This window comes from Haliaeetus leucocephalus, unplaced genomic scaffold, assembly GCF_000737465.1.
Source record: "Haliaeetus leucocephalus isolate CR32 unplaced genomic scaffold, Haliaeetus_leucocephalus-4.0 Scaffold526, whole genome shotgun sequence".
Lineage (NCBI taxonomy): Eukaryota > Metazoa > Chordata > Aves > Accipitriformes > Accipitridae > Haliaeetus > Haliaeetus leucocephalus.
The window spans coordinates 6,432,155-6,441,425 of NW_010972962.1; the positions used below are offsets into that span (position 1 = coordinate 6,432,155).

The 9,271-nt window shown below is 37.2% G+C and overlaps 1 protein-coding gene across 1 annotated transcript in view; it reads right to left on the bottom strand.

The window, feature by feature from the left end:
- The window catches only part of SRBD1 (S1 RNA binding domain 1), a 133,877-nt gene that overhangs the window by 77,738 nt on the left and 46,868 nt on the right, over positions 1 to 9,271 (bottom strand). The gene's annotated exons all lie outside the window — the stretch shown is intronic.

Sequence of the window (9,271 nt, forward strand, 5' to 3'; positions counted from 1 at the left end):
GCCTTCCCCCCAGCATCACTGGTCTTAGTACTTCATCTCTCCTTAGCAAGCTACCCTCACCCCAGCACAGATCCACAAAAGAAGGCTGGAGCCCCTTCTATTAGGGCTGAGCAATACAATGCAGATAGACTTTCTGCACAGTGTGAGAAAATCACAGATCCTCCACTGCTGCTCCTCTCTGTTCCCTCCCCATACCTCTTAAAATCTAGTCTGTATCTAAAGACATCATATTAAATATTTTTAACCTACAGACACTTCTTGGCACAATTTACTGAACTCTGAAGTACCCAGGTTTTCCACACAGAGAAACTCAAAATAAATTAAGAATTCTGCAATCAAAATGAATGCTGGCAGGAAAACTTCTTCGAGGTATTAAATACTAAGGAAAAGTGTGACCACATCTTTCTAGCCATGTTGTTTCTTCTTACTTTACTTTAATTCGGAATTCACCTAATAAAAAGCAAGCTGTATGCTTTAGTTCACAGAAGATACATTTGCCTCCTGTGTTTATTCTCCAGCTCAACATACTCGAGACAAATGTTGCATACAGTAAATGGTGCTTCATGCAGACCTGATCAAAATTATATGCTGCTATCTCTCAAAAATAATTTCTGCAGACTGAATCATGGCAGCACTCTTAATTTTTTAAGTCCTCATTTGTTTTTATGTTTTATTTCATTTTTAATACAGGAAAAGAGTTTGCTTTGACATTTTCCTATACTCTAGTTTATGACTATCAAGAAGTGTTCCATTCTGTCCATCAAGGAAATTGTTTTTCTTCATTGGAAAAAAGGCTGTAAAACTGAGGTACTGGTTTAGTGCTTCCAGCAAAATCTATTAATCCCCTATGAAGGAACTGTAGCATTACAGTAGAAAAAGGATTACAGCAACAGACAAGAAAAAAACCCAAGAAAGTTAAGAAAAAAGAGTAGGTTACTCATTCTTCAGAAAAAGCTAAGATTTTTCATGCAAAACTAAAAAAAAAAAAAAAAAATCAAATGAAGCTTGCTTTACCTTAACAAGCATATTTTAATAGCTCAGTTACTTTTCTCAGACACAGATTTAAAGGTAAACAGACATACTCAAATGTCTGTAAAGCAACATAAGTAGACTGAGTGCTTTGTTAATATACATTTTTCTCTTTTTAGGCCTCTAGGGTTCTTTCATGTCTTCTCTGGTGCTCCTCATCATCATAGTTTTAAATATTATTATTTCACTGATATCATAATGCAACTGCTGGGCATCTACAGTAAGAGATGCTAATCTGAATCAAATATATCTCCAAATGAAAGTGAGCTAAACATTAGGTACGTTATTGTTTATCCTTTAACCATTTAAAACAGTGGATACCGTGTCATTTTGTATTACAAACAGAAGTATGGACGAACCTCAGTGAAAAAAAACAAATAAAAATAATGAGCAAATCCTCACAAACTTGAAATGGATGCATGAATTGCATGTTTTTACAAAAAACAAACTCCTTTAGTAAGGCTGTAACCAAAAGGGGGAAAAAACTGACAAAAATAAATATCTAGAATTAGTAAAATAAAAACTCAATTAGGTAGTGTTATATTTGCTTTCCCCCTTCTCTTAAAAGGGAATAATTTGTTCCCTCAGGTTGTGACAGATCCACACTAGAGACTTTCCATGAGTAATATCACTAGACCTAGCATAAACATATGCTGAAAGACCACTTCATTTAAAACACGTTTTTCATCCAATTACAAACACTTAAAAAAATTGTTCTTCTGGACTGAAATTTCTTATGCTTCACTTCTAACCAATTACTTTTAGACCCGGAAAAAACCCCCAACTATAAAATAGTCTTTTTTTTTTTTTTTTAAGTTATCCAAATATGAAAGTGTAAGATAAGATAGCTTTCTAGTTTTTTAAGAGATATCCTTACATCTAAATCATAAAAATGCAGCTAAATTATTTTATGTCCTACATTTTACACCACAATTTTCAAAGTGATTCTCTAGTCATAGGTATGTTACACAGTACTTAGCTACTCAATCACCCGCAATTCTAGCAATAAAATATCTTACAGTACTATAAAGGTTCATTAACACATTTATACGTCTAATTACTCATGAGTCCAACCACAAATATTTTGCAGAAAAAAATCTTGGAACATGCATCTTTTTAACCACATTAGCCTTCTTTTTGACCCACCATTCTATAATGGGAAAGTATCTTAGAAACATTTGAGGAATTGCAGGTCACAGTTACAGAATTTGAAAGGCACTAACGAAAGTAAAACAGTTGACTCATCCTTTTCAAATACAACTATGTTGTTTTCTCTATCAGATGACAAAGTTTGCACCTGGAAGTTAATATTAACTTTTTTCCTGGAAGGCAAAAAAAAGTAATTATCCACCAACAGCCCAACTTCCACCCAAAACCAAAGCCTAGAATGACCTACTGATTTCCTCCTTCCCCCCACATTCAAAGCTCTGTTTTCTCTCCACATTGCACATGTTACTTCAAAATGAGAGCAAATTATTTCAAAGCTTTCCTGCCAATTCATACCTGGGCAGCAAGAAGGAAAGGTACACTGGAACTCGATTGAAGAGTCTTCTGGAGAGCATTACACAGAAAGCACAGACGATCAGAACCTATACCTGCAAATGCTGACAGAGTCTACAGTTACCCTACCATGTCAGCAACAAGCATCTAACTCCACACCTACTTCTCTGGATGGGTCATTAGGTTCGTATGTCTGGATCCTGCAAGGTAAGGCAGCAATGAAGAGTGAGGGTCTTGGAATGATTCTTTCAGCTTTTGGAAACTGTTGAATGCCAGGTTATCAGGGCAGTTGAAAGGCACCTGTGGAGACTGGCTGGTCTAACACCCTTGCTCAAAGCAGTGTCAACCAAAGCAAGTTGCTCAGGTCTGTATCCAGTCAGGTTACAAATATTTCCATGAATGGAGACTCCAAAACCTACTACATATTAACAGGAGCACTTGGATCCCCTGTAGCTGAGAATTGATATTTTGATAATACTAAACTGAGGTGGAGAGTTTTTTTTAATGGCAGTTTAAAAATTTAGCACCATGTATCATTTCAGAAAAGTATATATGTGCCCTGGAACAGTGTCTGAGAAACAAATGGAGATTCAAAAAGTCAACACTCTGTTTTCAAACAGTGCTGTACTGAAAACTTACTAAACAATCCCAGCTTCCTCAAATGCTGTAAGTGAAAAGAAAAGCTGAAACTGTTCGGAAATGAAATGAATGGAAACGTGTGCCCTGTTGATTCCTGCAGTAACAGAGTAGGCCCACTTAATTCCAAGTGTCTGATGTTAAACTGTTAAGACTATTCTTGCAGTTGATAACTAACAGCTGTTACTTTAAAAAAACCCAGAAGTTTGGAGATCAGGGCTATGGAAGAGGAGACAACACGATACTAAAACAGTAATTCTCCAGATGAGAACACGAGTTTGTCTGATACAGACTCCACCGCAGCGCAGCAGCAAAGAGCCCAGAGGCTCTCCGGCTGATGCAGACAACTCCTACAGGGGGTTATAGAGAACATATGCCAGGGTGGGATATGCAGCACCCTTTAATACGGCAGAGCATCTTCTGTCCTCAGGCGCCTGCTCAGCTCTGCTGGCTAGCGCAGAAGGTGGCAGAGCCAAGCCTTGTCCTCAGCCTGCCCCTGGTAGACAGGCCCATACTATCGCTGCCATCAGCATCTCCACAGCCCTGAGCCAGAGCAGCACAAAGATCACATTCGCACACCAACATTGTCATATGCAATGACATGACAGAAATCTGCACTGGACCATTCTGGGACTTATACTGGTCAGGTTGTTATGAGGCTGAGAGCATTCCTTACATCCACTGCAGAGATGGGGTAACAACCTCCTCCTCCACCAAAAGAACAAGGCACACCCCTTAAATATTCCCCCCCACAGAAAGGATAGGTTTCCAAGTCTAAGGATAAATAAAAGTTCAGCTAATTCATATTGAAATTATATTAAGGAAATATCGATGTAGATTTTAATATTAAGGGTCTAATTGCTACTTTCCTTTTTTTTTCCCTACTAAAAAGGGCCACGTAAATACTTCTAAACTACACATTTGAAAATTATTTTCTGAAGTTAGCCAAAGACAGGTATGTCCAGAATTCTGTTAAAGATGTCAAAACACTTTCTTTCAAAATATAAACAAAATTTTAAAATTACTAACACCACAAACTGTCATGTCCTGGTTTTGGATTTAACCAAACCCTGAGAAACAGAACAAACATGTTTCACAAGCTCCAAGTTTTAACTGAAGTTCATAAAGGCTCACAACGTCACCATCATCACAAGCACCATGTGATCTATGAAATTTAATTATATCAACTGTGGTACAGTAAAGAAGAAACCCCAAACTTATATTTTGTCATTAAATCCAATGGAAACTAACTTACAAATGCTTTATAAACAAGGAGTAGACATGAACTTAAACCATACATATTCCATTAAAATTTGACACGAGATCTGTTTTAATCATCAAAATCTTCAACTGATATTGAGTGCAAAACCTGGTATTTCAGACCCAAAGACAATTTACATAAAGAAAGCGTCTCCCCCAAAGTTCACTGTACTAATTAGAAATTTTACTTTATCACAACCTAATACTAACCACAGATTAGCTTGGCTTCATAATGCTGGTATTTAAGGTTTACCAAAAAATAATCAACTTTGCACTTTCTGCATTGCATATTAAATAAAACATATTTACACAAGCCAGTACCTTCACTTTATAAAAACCTGGAAGAAATTCCCTACGGACCATAAAACTGAAGAGAATCTGCTCTGAATTAGATGCCAACAGTTTTTTCTTCTCACTTAGTGCCAGAACAATCCCTTTATTCAAAATCCTGTCTCAATCAGAAAACATTACTCTTGCTAATGTCAGAAGTCCAGTAACCTACAACCTACTGTAACCACTTTATCAAAAAGAAGCCAGTGAAAGGAAAAATAATTTCCCCTAACTTGCTCCACTAATAATGATCAGCAGCACTGCCTTTCCAGTGAGTGCTCTTCTCCAGAAATGCCAAGAGGTCATTAGGCAGTTCCCCTAAGGAGAAAGCTACAACCAAGGAGGCACCAAGCAGCTGTGGACATGCAGGTAAAAGAGACAGCAGGATGCCAGCAGAGCCAGCGAGGGCCTACAGGAGCAGGGGAAAACAAGAGGAATAGAGAAGGGGACAGCCTTAAGCATTCCTTTAAAAGTCTTTTTTGTTGTTGTTTTTGTTGTTAACTAAAGAAACAGGATATATTAAAAGGATACTATATCATAATTTCAAAGTTATTTCATTTTAAAACATTCAAATTGACAATGTCTCTTTCTATTTACTCTTATAGCAGAGAATTAGAGTTAAAAATTCCTTCAGCAGAGAGGTGATCACTGAGAAGTAACACAGGAATATCCAGTTTGATTTACTTAAAAATGACTAACTTCTAGAAAATAAGTTTAATAAAAAAATGACAAAGTAACTTTGAGCTGTGATTTTACACTATGAGGAAAAATAAATAAACAGGAACAAGTAATAAATGCATCACTGATTTTACTGAAAGCCCACTTCCAAAGTATATTTACAGTACAACATCATAACACTGACAAGAGAATCATCCATGGAGGATGCATGTCTAAACTGTTTCCCTGGAATATTTATGTCAAATTCAAATGTCAAAATGTATTTTATCCAAATGTTAGTTCTAGTTTAACCCAATAAAAGAACTGAACAGGCAATAGGCATGTTGCCTTAGCTGCCAAAGATGTTTAACAAAATATAAAAATTAATTAGGTTTGAGAGAGGAGTTTTATGTGAAAAGCCAATTTAATATTAGCAATAACTATAACTGCATATAGATGGACATCTTCCCCCTCACCCCACCCCCCCTCAGGTTTTTTATTTAGAGAGCTCCACAGACAACTGAGCTGTTTGAATAGTATTTGTTATTACATAAAATAATCTGATACAATTAGAAACTGTGATATTACTTGCAGTTGCAAACAGGAATAAAGTGAAAACGTTGTTTCTATGTGAGCAACAAATTTGCTTTCAGAAGTGTTGGGCATTTGAACAAAAGGAAAATAACTAATGTACAGAACTGCTAGATGGACATGATTACATGTACAACCATATGTGAAGCCACCAAACCAACACAAAACTCCCCAAATTGAAAAGGAACAGGAAAACCAGCACCACTCTCCTCTCTGCGCTTTCCCTTCCACTTTACCGTTGTTCCCAGTTGTTGCTGCTTGGAAGGCTTAGTACTGAAGAAGGTGCTTCACGTAGCTTGTTCTTTTTGATGTCTCCATTCAGACGTACTCTTTCTCGACTCTGTATCACCCACCACAACAAATGGACCATTTCTCCTTCCCTCCACTTACTCATCATTGACAGAACTGCCAGGATCCAGTTACAGAAAGGAATTATCCTCTACAGGCACCTTCAGTTACAACCATCTGACACTGCAGACACCTAAATCTAATCCCTTTTCAAGCTGAAATAACCTGCTCAAAGACCCTTTAAGACACACAGCACGTCTAAATTCTCTTCATCTCATGCCCTGAAAACATCAGAAGTATGCTGAAGTATCTCCTGTTGCTGTGACTTCTTTCAACGTCATTCATGAAGCTTTTAAGACTGCCATACACTTTGTTGATAAGAAAAGTTAAATGAGTCCAGGCAAGCATAGCCTCCAGTTTCAGTATCACACTAAATTACTCCAGCTGAAGATGCAATATGGATAGTGCTCACTCCTGCACTGCCAAGCCTGAAATCAGGAGTAGAAACGACAATTTTATGTAACGGCTGAGGGAAAGAGCCCTTGCTTTACTGACGGATATGTATTTGCTTTTTAGCCCTGGAAGATTCTCAGGCTATCAGACACCTAGAAGTCATTAATGTTTAATTTTCAAATCTGCTTAAAATCCAAGCCATTTTGTCTAAAAAAAAAAAAAAATCAAGGTTTGTCATAGTTATTCTCCTGGTACTGGGGGAATTTGTTAGCAGCTGTACAAGTGGCAGTTTCCTGAGGTTTACTACTCAAAACAAACCTGAACATATTTTCAGAGGGAAAGTTCAATCCAAACTTTGGATCTGCCCACAAACTTTCATTTTTACCAGATCTCAACAGTATTGATACTTCAAAGAATAAAGAAACTTTTCCCCACTAATGACATTTGTGCATATGCTCACTCCTTTTTTTTCTTAAAAATTTCTGATTATTATTCAGAAATACATGCAACCTGCACATACACAGTCTCTAACAGAGATCTAGGATGAAGGATTTCATCCCAAAGGTAACTCTCTGTCACTTAAAAGCCACTGAAATTAAGGTATCTAATGTAGAGTGTTAGACAGCCTAGTGTAATCTAACCACCTAACCTAAGCTGCTGCTATCAGTATCAATGATAATAGCACAGTAAGTTAAAATAAATAAATAAATCTGTATATCATATCTCACAACAATAAAGGAAGCCCAGTAAGAGCTGAAATGCAAAACACCAAATGTGGTTTCACAAATCAATAGGTATAAAGTTTGGCAGAATCTCAACTTCAGTAAAAACATGTTACTGGCAACCTCACACAAATGGAAAAATGCTTATTTCTCCATTGGGTTCCTACAGAATGTCTACTTGAAGAAAAAAACCACTATCCAAATATACAACCAGGTCAGACTATGCAAAAAACACTCAGTACCTTACAAATCAGAGGATATATCTTGTATTTATATAACTTATCTGGATGCTCTCAGTATTAATCACACTATATCTGGATGCTTCCACTTAAATTAACTCCTGACAGGATTCCACATGTAATTCCTGCTGGAGCTTTTTTACATAGTGAGGAGCCTAAATGAATTTTCCCAATCTTTACTAGTGAAAATTTACCAATTGTCAAAGCTATTTCATGACAAAGTCACTTAAAACACACAAACATATATTTCTGATGTCTCTTAAGTATGAAGAGGATAATAGAGTAATATCCCAAACACCACAAGCACTGCTTACTTTAGAAAGACAATATTGACACAAAACATAAATTAACATTTTAATGGTTTTAATTTACATCCACTTCTCAGTATTAAAGATTTTGTTAGCATAGCGATACCACACTAGTGTGGAGCCATGCTATTTCATCTCAGGTAAAGGCTAGCAGCGTAAAGTGTACAGACATGTATAAGAAGAACCACACTGCAAACTTCCATAATCAAAGTTCTGCAAATAGTAATGAGAGGGAGGATTTCCCGTGTGCAATTTCACCTATTTTAAATATGAAGTTTCTGGGTCTTTCTACTTTTTGCTTTGTCCAAACCCAGTGGTTTTCAACCTGTGGTTCACAGGCTTCTTCCAAGGGGTTCACAAAGGACGCAGAAGAAACCGACCCATTGTCAGGAGGCTTATAGTCTCTGGAGTGACTTCTACACTGCCACCAGCAAATTTTCAGCAGTCTGCAAATCAAAACCACAAAGATACACCATCATTCAGCTTAGTCACTATCTAACCTCCCTCGGCTTCTGTTTGAGCAGGTTAACATCCAAATCTGATTACGTTCCATTTCCACTATGAGAGAAATGGAGGTGACCATGCATGCCGCTACTTAAAAGAAAAAAAAGAAACCTAAAACTACAGAACTGTAGTTCACCTAAAACTGAACCATACATGCTAATTTTGGAAGACCTTAAAACAGTGCTGCAGCAGATTACCTGAAAGCCTAAGCTTTTCTAGTTTCTTTGAGATCAGTATCAATACCAAGTTTGGAACATTTAAGGCTCACGTTATTAAACCTTCACAATCCCAGCTGCATATGGAGCATGACTCATTTTATTTGTGTGGTGTCTCACAGTAACTGACCAAAACCTAACCTTCTAAGCCTTATGATGAATAGACAGCATTTTAAAACATACTCTGGAATTACATGGAAAAAGCATACTTCAGCTCACTCCAGCTAAAAAAAAAAAATGATAAATGTAGTATTGGGAAAAGACTCATAGATGCAGCTGTTGAGCGTCTGTCTCCAATGCTCACTGTAAGAAGTGGTAATATGTCACTAGGTCACATCTTTCAGCTGAAGTCCAAACCTCAGTTTTAAGCTTGGACTGCACACCATCCATTCACGCTCACAAATGATATGGGGAGGGAACAGGAGATGGAACTGTTCTCTTAACATAACCTGCTGCATTGAAAAGACAAGGAACGCACAGCTCAAATGAGCTCTGTCATGGTTTAACTCCAGCCAGCAACTAAGCACCACACAGCCGCT